Source organism: Peromyscus maniculatus, chromosome 9 (assembly GCF_049852395.1).
Source record: "Peromyscus maniculatus bairdii isolate BWxNUB_F1_BW_parent chromosome 9, HU_Pman_BW_mat_3.1, whole genome shotgun sequence".
Taxonomy (NCBI): Eukaryota; Metazoa; Chordata; class Mammalia; order Rodentia; family Cricetidae; genus Peromyscus; species Peromyscus maniculatus.
The window spans coordinates 88,476,975-88,488,490 of NC_134860.1; positions in this window are offsets into that span (position 1 = coordinate 88,476,975).

Consider the following 11,516-nt stretch of genomic DNA (forward strand, 5'->3'; position numbering starts at 1 on the left):
CCTTATGCAAGACAATGAATGGATGTATCCTTCCCTGTCTATTGTGCCTCTTAAAAATAAAATGGAAAATTTATTCTAAGATTATTTTCCTATTGTAGATCTAAACAGCAATCATCAACAATTTATACCTAAATTAACTATTTCTAATCTCTTTATTATATAGACAATATATTATCAGAAGCTTCAAATATTGTAACTTCCATTTAAGACTATCATATTCCAATGATATTTTAAATTCAATGGACATAACACTGGTAATTTTTAAAAACTTAATACAAAGAAGGGGCCAGAGAAATGGATCAGAATTTAAGAGCACTTGCTGCTCTTCCAGAAGATTCAGCTTCAATTCACAGTATCCACATGGTGGCTCACAGCCCTCTATGACTCCATTTCCAAGGTTGACATCCTCCTCTGGCTTCTATGGACACTGAATGTACTTACATAAGAGCATACAAAACATAAAGTAAAATAATGATAAAAATTAACAAACAAAGAAATGTTTCAAAAGCACTGATAAATACATTTTCAGTGTATGCGTTTCATATTCAGACAAAATTCTTAGTTCAAATTTCAGACTTATGTTAATTTTCTCCATGTATATTTTCTAAGGTGATGGTGTGAAAAACACCAAGAGTTATTTATAATGGACATCAGTAGAGCTGTGTAGGTAAATTTGATGATAACAGTATCTGAATCTGTCTTATTTTCAGTATGTTTTCATGTATGTGGCACCCCTATAATATTATCTCTATAATAATTTTACATATATTTTTTAAACCAATGAGAAATTAATTTAATTTTCATACACTTTGCTTATTTCTCCAAATACTAATCATAGGGACTACTACTGGTTGACTACTTGTAAATAGGAAAGCATCTTTGTGGTTTCTATTTTTTCCTTTACTAGAGTGCTGTCTTTCCAGGACAATGTGCAAATATGCATGCCTTTGTTGTTTTCTGGAAGGTGATGAATTAATTTTATTCGGTTAAATTGAATTGAAACAATGCAGTTTTTGTCATTTCTCATTTTTTTCTGTATTAGAAAAACACATTTACCTCTGAACCCTGTGAGATATGCAATTGTTCCAGTAAAAAGGCGTAATTTATGTTTCTTCCCCTCGTGGGGTTCACATCATTCAGAAACACATGGTGAGGTTTGCAATGAGCCATCTAGAAGATGGCTCTGTGGGACGTCTGACAGTTTGCACCAAAGAAAGAGGAGGATCTGGAATTTGTAAGGCTGACCTACAAAAGGCCGCAAAATAAAACCACCTCTCTAGCTTGATGTTTTCCTTTGTCAATAAAACTAGGGTCACAAAATTGTAACATAAACAGGTGGTCTGTGTTTGGCAACTTCTCACCTATCATTTTCGTTCTGCACCTCAGGTGACATTTCAGCCTCATTATGTTTCTATTACTTTATAGTGTGCAAAAAACAAAACACAAACTTGTCTACACATAAGGTTGAACAAATGGAATCAAATTCTCTATGAAATCACTTAAGGGAAAATATTCTATACAGGTATATGATTTAGAATCTTATATGTAAAATTATTTTTAATTAAATGTTATATTATCCACTGAATCCTGTACCTAATTTCATTTATTATTAGAGGTATATATTATCTTTATTTCTGAAACAAAAGTCCACAAAATGAAAAAAAATCACTAGATTTTTCATTCCAAGTATGATTGAGTAAAAACAATGTAAACTGGCAATTGTTTCATAATATTAAATGATAAGTTTCAAAAAATTAAAATTTTCTTTCAGAAATCAATTGAAGACTTTCTATGAAGACATAGAAAGTTTAACAAGTATTCAAATTAAAATATAGTTTTAATATAACAAAAACAATGATCATTCAGTTTTGATAGTGAAATAAAATTCAATGAATATCATTTACATATTCATGTTATCATATGACTGATCATTATCACAGGACAGAAATGCTATCAGAAGTTATTGAATGTGAGTTGAATCAATGTTATTTCTGTGCCTTCTGTGAAAGTATGAAAGTTTGAATGAGATACATCCATGCCCAAATCTCAAACATTTGAATACTTGGTCCCCATTTTGGTGCTCTTCACAGAGAATAATGGGGTCTTGTTGGAGAAAATATGTCACCAAGAGCAAGTCCTTAAGTTTTATAACATTGACTTTATTTCAAGTCAGTTCTTTTTTTTATTATCAAGAAATTTTTCTATTCATATTACATACCTAACGCAGATGCCCCCTCCTCCCTCTTCCCGCCCATGGCCTTACCTCCCAACCCTCCACCTATTCCCACCTCCTCCAAGGCAAGGTCTCCCATGGGGAGTCAGCAGAGCCTGGTATATTAAGCTGAGGCAGGTCCAAGACCCTGTCCTCTGCACCAAGGCTGTGCAATATATCATACCTTAGGCACTAGGCTCCCAAAAGCCTGCTCATGCACCAGGGCAAGGTCCAGATCTACCTGGCTGCCCCCGCCCCCAAACAGTTCAAGCTAAATAACTGTCTTGCGTATCCAGAGGGCCTAGTCCAGTACTATGGGGACTCCACAGCTATTGGTCCACAGTTCATGGGTTTCTACTAGTTTGGTTGGTCATCTCTATATGTTTTTCATCATGATCTCAATCTCCCTTGCTTATAGAATCCCTCCTCTCTCTCATCAATTGGACTCCTGGAGCTCAGCCTGGTGCCTGGCTGTGGATCTCTGCACATGCTACCATCAGTAACTGGATGAAGGTTCGATGATTACAGTTAGGCAAGGGGAACACTCCTCCACTGTTGGTGGGAACACAAACTTTTACAGCCACTTTGGAAATCAGTATGGTTGTTTCTCAGAAAATTGGGAATCAATCTACCTGGAGACCTCAGCTATACCACTCTTGGGCATATACCCAAGGAATGCTTAATCATACCACAAGGACACATGCTCAGCTATGTTGATAGCTGCATTATTCATAATAGCCAGAACCTGGAAACAGCCTAGATGCCCCTCAACCAAAGAATGGATATAGAAAATGTGGCACGCATACACAATGGAGTACTACTCAGCAGTAAAAAAAATTACATCATGACATTTGCAGGCAAATGGATGGAACTAGAAAATATCATCATGAGTGAGGTAACCCAGACTCAAGTCAGTTCTTTCTGATTACTTTTTGTAGAAAGTGTAAACACTTTCTTTTTTTATGTTGCTTTGCTCAAGTTATTTTGTCACAATAATAGAAAAATAACTAACAAATCCTCCCACTTCAGCTTTCTGAGTGTTAGCATTATAATCATGAATCAGCAAACATAGCTCAAGGTTTATATTTTCCCACATGATAATTACTGACCAAATCTACTTTATTAAATTGAAATGTAGCGTAATGCAAATGTAATGATATGACATAAATTAAAAGACTAAAGAATAATGAGCTTTAACTATAAGCTATCTCCAATTTTAAGATGTAATGAAACATTTTCTTTTGCACAATTATTATATATTAAGTAAAATAATAAAACACTCTATATATCCTACTTTCATATCCTTGGATTCATGGTACTCTTTTTGTCCCCCAAACATAATTCCTATTCTGGAACATATCTGTAGTGATTTCTTATATGCAATCACTAAACATCTCATAATTTATACTTCACTTCTTTCTTTTCTTTTTGATTTTTTGTTCAGCACAAGGTTTCTGTGTAACATCTCTGGATGTCTTGGAACTCACTCTGTAGACCAGGCTGACCTCGAACTCAGAGATCTTCCTTCCTCTGTTTTTCCAATGTAGGAATTAAAACATGAGCCACCACCACCTGGAAAGATTTAATTTCTTAAATTTCCCAAAATATTTGAGATTTCTGGGTAAATATCAAAATGGAAGGAAATAACTATCTTATGGTATATATTTAGAAATTCAAGGCCTTACATTACATAATTTCTATTGACAAGATTGATTAAAAATCTATTTTTATCTATTTTTTTATCTATCTTTTCAGTAAACTTTAAAACTAGTTGCAAAGGGATACCATGTGGCATTTTGGAATGTCAAACTTAAACATTTCATTCAAAGACTATGTACAAGAAGAACTACAAAGGATTTTTATGATTCTAACCAACTCATTAGTTGGTATAGAATTAACTGAAAGATCAGCTTCTGGCAGAATGTTGATGCTTGCCTTCCAACTCACTTGAGACATAACCACTAGTTGATTCTTATGACAGTGACACTCAAAAACTGCATACATCTGAAATAAAGAATGGAGGTGACAGGAAGGTAAACAAATGGACATTCAACATAAATGTTATATTTTCAGTCTGGTTTTATGTCTTTCTGTGTTATATGACTAGTAAGAGTTGAAAAGTAGAAAAGGTAAATAGATATATAATATAATAATAAAAATTAATATAAAATGAACATATAATAAAGCAAGACTATCTAAATTGACTGAACTCTCAAAATCAGAATAAAGGTAGTTCCCTATTACAATTTATTACCTATTTCTTATGTTTTTGTTTTCCTTCCCTGGTGTTTACACATAGAAATATTTCTTATACATGAAAATAAAAACCTTAAGCTATGTGTGCTGGTTCATGTTTATTATGATTCTACTCAGAAGGGTAAGGTAGGGGGTGTATTAGTCATTTTTCTATTGCTGTGACAAAGTAATACAATCAAAGCAACACATAGAAGAAAGCATTTATTTGGTCCTTAATGTTACAGAAGATTAGGCCCATGACCATCCTGTTGATGGAAAGTATGAAAGCAGACAGGCATGGCACTGGAGCAACAGCAGAGAACTTGATTCCGGATCCACAATCAAGAAGAAGCAAGAACTGATTTGAAATAAAGTCAGTATTATAAACTTTCAAAGCTTGTTCTTGGTGACATACTTCCCTTAACAAGGCTGCAATCTCAAATACTCCCTTAATTGCCACATAATGGGGACAAAGTAGTCACATGCTTGAGATTTGGGGATGGGGGCATGTCATTCAAGCCACCATAGAGGGACATAGCAATTATGAGGTCAGGGTGAGCTATAGGTTGACTTAAAAACAAACAAAAGGTATCAAAATTAACTAACTAATAAACTGAAAACAAAAGAAAAAACAAACAAGATTGACAGCCAATAATTTTGGTAATCATTTAATTTAAATAAAGGAATACTTATATTTAGTGAATATCTGTCTATCTATCATCTATATATTAATATAAAATTAAAGAGTTCTGTCTCATATTCTAAACATGAATGTTTTTATTTAATATACTTGCATATTTTCTGTTTTCAAACCAATAATTCTAAAGTTTCTATTTTTATTATAATTGATGTATTTCTGAAAAAGCTGCCGGGAGAAATTTTTTTAAGTTGTTACTGTATCCCACAATAAAACAATGAAAAATGTGATTCTCTCTGCTTCAAGTCTATGGTATTTATTGGCTCTCAAAGTCATAAAGTGCATTAAAGATGGAAGATAATTGCACAAAAATTAATTCTCTTTTAATTCATAATTTCCATGCAGAAACTAATGTAAGATAATCAGAGGGTTTTTTTTTAGTCTTAAACCAACAAATAGTATATATTTCTCAGTTTCTTACTTATTAATACAGGGTATAAATTACATGAATCAATTTCAATGATGACGGTCCCTTCTGTAGAAAATATTTGATTTAATTTCCACTAAAACTTAACATTTAGAGATGACACCTTATCACTGCTATCCACCCATAAGACACTGAAGGAGATCTTTGGAAGGTAGTTTGGTGGTAAGGAACAGGTACAAATTCATAGACCCATCAATTTCAATTTATGGCATCCCACTTCTTAGAATGTTAAAGTTTATAAAAATATTTTATTTCTAAAGTGAAAGAGCATTTGTCTAAAATAACATCAGATTTTTCTCTAATTCAATAATGTTAGTAATAAATGAAATTCTGTAATTCTGAAAAGCAATGTATAAGTCACTTTTTTTCACTGAACATAAGACCTAGGTTGACTCTAGAACCTTGAACTAATTCAAAATACTATAGAATAGTTAAATAACTGTGATTGGTAAGATATTGAGACGTAACATTTCTGATGACAGGAAATAGTATGTCTTTTGAAAAAATAGATTTTAAAAAGTCGGTAAAGTGAATAAAATAAATAAAGTTACAGCATTATTTTAAAGTGTTTCTGGAAAGAAGAGAACAAATGTCTCCTTTCCTGAAATAGGGAATCAATAGCACATCAAAGTAAGGATATTATTAAATCCTAGGGGCAACAAGGAAATTGACTGGGGATACTTAGAGAGGCATGTGTAAGGGGTTACTCACAGGAGTAAAGATGGTTTTAAAGTTACTCAAAGACAGCTGCATCACCAAAAGCCCACTCCATCGTGAGTGACAACTTAGGAAAATGGGAAACTTGTAGCTCACAGGTTAGAGACAGCCCAGCCACCAGAGTTTAATTTCTAATATTACTAACATGTGACTTGACTATGTTATTATACTTATAAATACTGAGAGTGCAGTTTTTCAATTTTTTCAAACAATGTTTACTGTTGAACATGATGCCATGTTACACTGGTAACAGTTTCATACATTTGCTGTGTACAACTCTCTTCATTGTTCCATTTTCTTTTGAATTAATTTAAACTCATGCTAATATTATGCAAACATTAATAATAATAGTGATAAGAAGCCAAAGTAAGTCATAGAATATGGAACTACAAGTTATCAAATACTAAAAACCTGTATAAACATTGGTGGTTAGTACTCACCAGTCAGGCATGTGTACTCCATCACATGTATGAGCTTGGAGTTTAAGCACTTAATGATGACTGACATTAAATATTCTTTGTATGTATTCATTGTAATGCCATGGTGAGACTTGTTAACATTTTAAAATTACTACTTATTTTTAAAATGTAAACTTTAAAAGTTCTGAAAGAAGGATATGTATTGTTGATGACAATGAGATGAATAACATTTCAAGAATGTATTAGCTTGAAGATGATCATGGTGCATCCCACTCACATTATGACAATCATAACCATGACAAAAAGTAAAAAAAAAAAAAAAGGTTTATTCTTGCATTGTTGATGGAAATGCTAGCTCTGAGGTATTTAAATGATTGAAGAATTGTTATTCATTGCATTATGTGAAAATGAGTAGTGACTGTACATGTGCTACAATATGAAGGTGGTTGAAGACTATTTAGGAGCTCTAAATAAGCTGTTTGTAATGAAAAATTACTTGCCAGAACAAATCCGGCAAAGGCGTTATGACCGAGCAAACCAGAGCAGTCTAGTGGAATAAATCTCACAGAGCAACAAGCTATATAGCCTAAGTTAGTGGAAATACACTCTGTGGTGTGGAAACAAACGTAAATCATGACGTGACTCATTCCTAATAACATGTTCTAATTTTTAAGTGATGCAGGGCAGTATCAATTATTTAAGAGTACTAATTTAGTCACAGGGTTGATAAAAACATACTAGATTGTAAAACATAAAAACATATATTTGATTATCCATCAATTAAAACTTTCCCTCTTGGCCAAGTGGTGGTGGTTGATCCCAGCACTCAGGAGACAGAGGCAGGAGGATGTCTGTGACTTCAAGAACAGCCTGGTCTACAGAGAGAGTTCCAAGATAGCCAGTACTGTTTCACAAAGAAACTCTGTCTCCAAAAAACAACAACTACAACAACAAAAAACCCTTTCCATCTTGGCTAGGCATAAGAGCATAAGCATTTAATCCTATAATTTAGGAGACATAAGCTGATTTTTATAAGTCTGAGGTCAGGATAGTAAATTTCAGGCCAGCCAAACTATACAGTGATATACAATGAGACCCTGTCTCAAAGACAAATGCACACAAGAACCCTGCCCCCAAAAAACCTAAAAAACAAACAGAATCCAAGTAAAGTAAGCATTTTTCCACCTGAAAGTAAAACCCCAAAGATTAAAATTGATATTCTGTCCTATATGTAGAGAGAGATAATAATTTCAGGGCGCATACTCAAGTTCCATACTTTCTCCAGTGTCTGGTAATGGGTCTAAGTGTTCCTTTCTAGTATAGTACAAGAATTTGTGGTAGAATCAGAAGAAAGAAATGACATAGAACTCAAGAGTTAAAATGAAGATAACAAAAATAGGTAGAGACTCCCTGAAATAAAATGAGTGATTGTTGGAGATATTATGTAAATAGAACTAAGGTCCATATTTGGAATGGAATATGAATTTTAATCAATGGATGGGGATGCTTTTACATTCCTTTTGCAGGCCTATTATCTCTTGTATTTCTTACCATATCCCACTACTAAATGAAATTTCAATTCATGCACCGTAGAATAGGAGACTAGAAGTTAAACATTTGCCTTAGGTCACACAGCTGTTTAGTGCAGATCTATATTTGGAGCATGTAAGTCTGGACATAACCCATCCTCTTAACTACTCATGCTGTGAGAAAATAAAATGCCATAATAATCCTGTAATGCAAAAGGAAATGAAAGCTAAGTGACAGTTGGAAGAGAGAAATGCCAGAAAACAGAGCTATGAGGAAAGATATGAGACATGGAGGTAAGAGAAAAGTTGGGAGGCAGACACGGGTGAGTAAAATGGGCGCATGTATGACCAAAAGGAAGTATAAAGAATTTGCCTTTCACAGACAGATAGAGCCAGAAAAGAAAAGAATTAAGAAAAAGTAATGAGGATAAAAAGGAAGTTTGCATCCTAGTTCTGTCTACTATCAATTTAATTTCATATTTAGTCTTTCAATGTACTAGGATACAGCAAGGAGAATCAGGGGTCTTGACTAATACCAAAGAGATATTGAAGACTCCAGAAACCAGGCAGGATATTGATAAAGAAGACCATGCTCTTTGGGTAAACAAGGCTTGGTATCAGAGAAAAAGTAAAACCCCTCTGAATAATGGAAGTCCTGAGACAAAGATAATGCTACTGTGTCCAAGTCATCTGCTCTTCATCTCTTCAATACGCATTCAGTGCTGTATCTCCATACTTCATCAGTAAAGCCAGGAAGAATGAAAATGAACATGCCAAAATTGTTTGGAAAATGAACTTTTTGAAGTGTGTTTTACTCAGGGCTAATCTGAAAATCAACTTGCTGAGTAGAATGTATTGATGGAACTTGCTGGCCCAGGCAATAACCTGATTGAATCGGACAGATGTGAAGAAAATCAAATAAATTAAAATGCATTTTCTTACCCACTTTCTTACTCATGTTGGTGCTTTGAAGATGCACTGGATAGCTGTGCTTGTAAGTAAATGAGGTGGAATATTGTTTACTAAGGTTCAGCTTGAGAAAAAGAATGTGTAGGAAGAGATTATTATGAGACTGATAGTAAGAAAATGGCCTAAGCAATCATAGGGACTGTTTAGTCCAACCTGAAATCCATAGAGCAATATGTAAGGAAAGCACACTGGAATTCATGAGGAGACTGCAGCTACAGTCTGCAGACAGCTTCCTTCTCTCAGTCCTGCTCAAAATTACTATGAACTAATTAAGCCAGACTCAATTGGATGATTTTAGATCACCCCTTCCATACAAACATTGTAGACTTTAATTGTACATGAAACATATTTTTCCATCTTCAGGTTAATCTTTGATTGAGTAACTGGGGACAATTGTTCATTGTGTCTACTTGTAAAATCAACAATCATAGGAGCACAATTTTGGAGATGGAACCATTTCTAACATTGTCATAAGGGAGGTCTTATGACTTTTCCTCCTTGCAAGCTGACAATTCAGAGTTATCCTGGATGACACACCGATGTGCAATCTTTATGCCTTCACACTAGTTAGGTATAAAAACACTATGATAAGCCGGGCAGTGGTGGCGCACGCCTTTAATCCCAGCACTCGGGAGGCAGAGGCAGGTGGATCTTTGTGAGTTCGAGGCCAGCCTGGTCTACAGAGCGAGATCCAGGAAAGGCACAAAGCTACACAAAGAAACCCTGTCTCGAAAAATCAAAAAAAAAAAAAAAACACTATGATAAAAAGAAACTCTCCCAGTAAACTTCAGGATGTGTGTAGACTCTAGTACATGTGTTCCACTCACTATAGTTAAAAGGCTGGTGTGGTTCATGGCAGGATTTCATTTTAAACTAAACAAAAATGTGACATCATTCAGGCTGAGATTTGCACATTATAAAATTCAAACAAATAAGTACTGTTGCCCACATCTATTTCTATTTTTTTCTATCATTTTCTCTGCATGTGCCCTTATTGGCTGTTATGGTATTTTATTGACAGCTGCAGATCATTGCAACAGTTGCATTTCATGACATTTGACAGATGTGTTAATTTCATATTTGGAAGCAGCCCTTCAAAAAAAGTTGGAGAGGAGGTTCCATCCATTATTGGCATTTCCATTCACTTGAAAGCAACAGTGAACTCCATATCGGCAATTCTCCATTTTTTAACTAAGACTGGGATTTTGTATATTTAGATAAATGGTTTTACTTGGTTCCACAAACTCCAGACAATTTGATTTAACCTATATTGAAATAAAAAGCAAATTTCTCTTTCCATTATTTTGACTTGGTCATTATGATTCATCTGTGTACTTTTTTCAATGCCTTGAGATTTCTGACTTTTAGGGGGAGTGAATAAATCAGGCATGTGAGAAGTAGGTGTTTATAAGATTGACAGAAGAATTTATTTCATAACTGAATTTTTATCCTCTGAATTGAATACATAAAAGGGGTTTCATGAATAATTGTTATTTTGAACATCAGGTTTGGAAATACCCTTTCATAATGAAAATGACTGCAACATCATTGTACCATAGGTAAAAATACAAACATGAATGAGAATACTCATGTGTTAGGCTGCTCAAAGAATGAGGTTCAATTTCATCTATTATGAAGTGAGCAGCATCACATTATAAAATGAAAAATAAAGTTTTTCCAAACTTAACATCTACCAAACTACTCATATTTATCACAAAATTATCAGGATTATGTTTTTGTTTTTTGAGGTAGGTTTGTTTGTTTGTTTGTTTTAATCCAAAAGGATTTTTTTTTCACTCTATAAGCCATGTTCCAAACAGTGGCTTGGTAATATATTTATGTATCTTATTCATTCATTCATCCATTCATTTATTTATTGTTCTACCATACCCCAAAACACAGAATGCAAATTTAGAGCTTAGAGTCATGCTGCTAGCCTCTTGCAGTCCACTAGTTAGGTTTCTACTGTCCTTATGATTTTACTCTTTCTCAAAAGCATCATACTTTGACACATAAAGAAGCAGTAATGGTGGCTGGAGTTTGATTTTACACATAATCATTTTTATCTTATTGCCAATGTATACTATTCTTTAGCCTTCTTTTGCTTTCTTTATCATTCTACACTAACTATCTCTTTACTTAACTCAGATCTACTGAGAGATAATTCAACAATAGTGGAAGTAAATGAAGAAAGTGTTTAATTTGTGTGACTAATGGTTATCCATGCATTTTTAGTAGTGAAAAAAAGTACATGATTCCCACAATGCTGTGGAAGAAAGAACCACACAGTTATTTAGTTAATTAATTAATT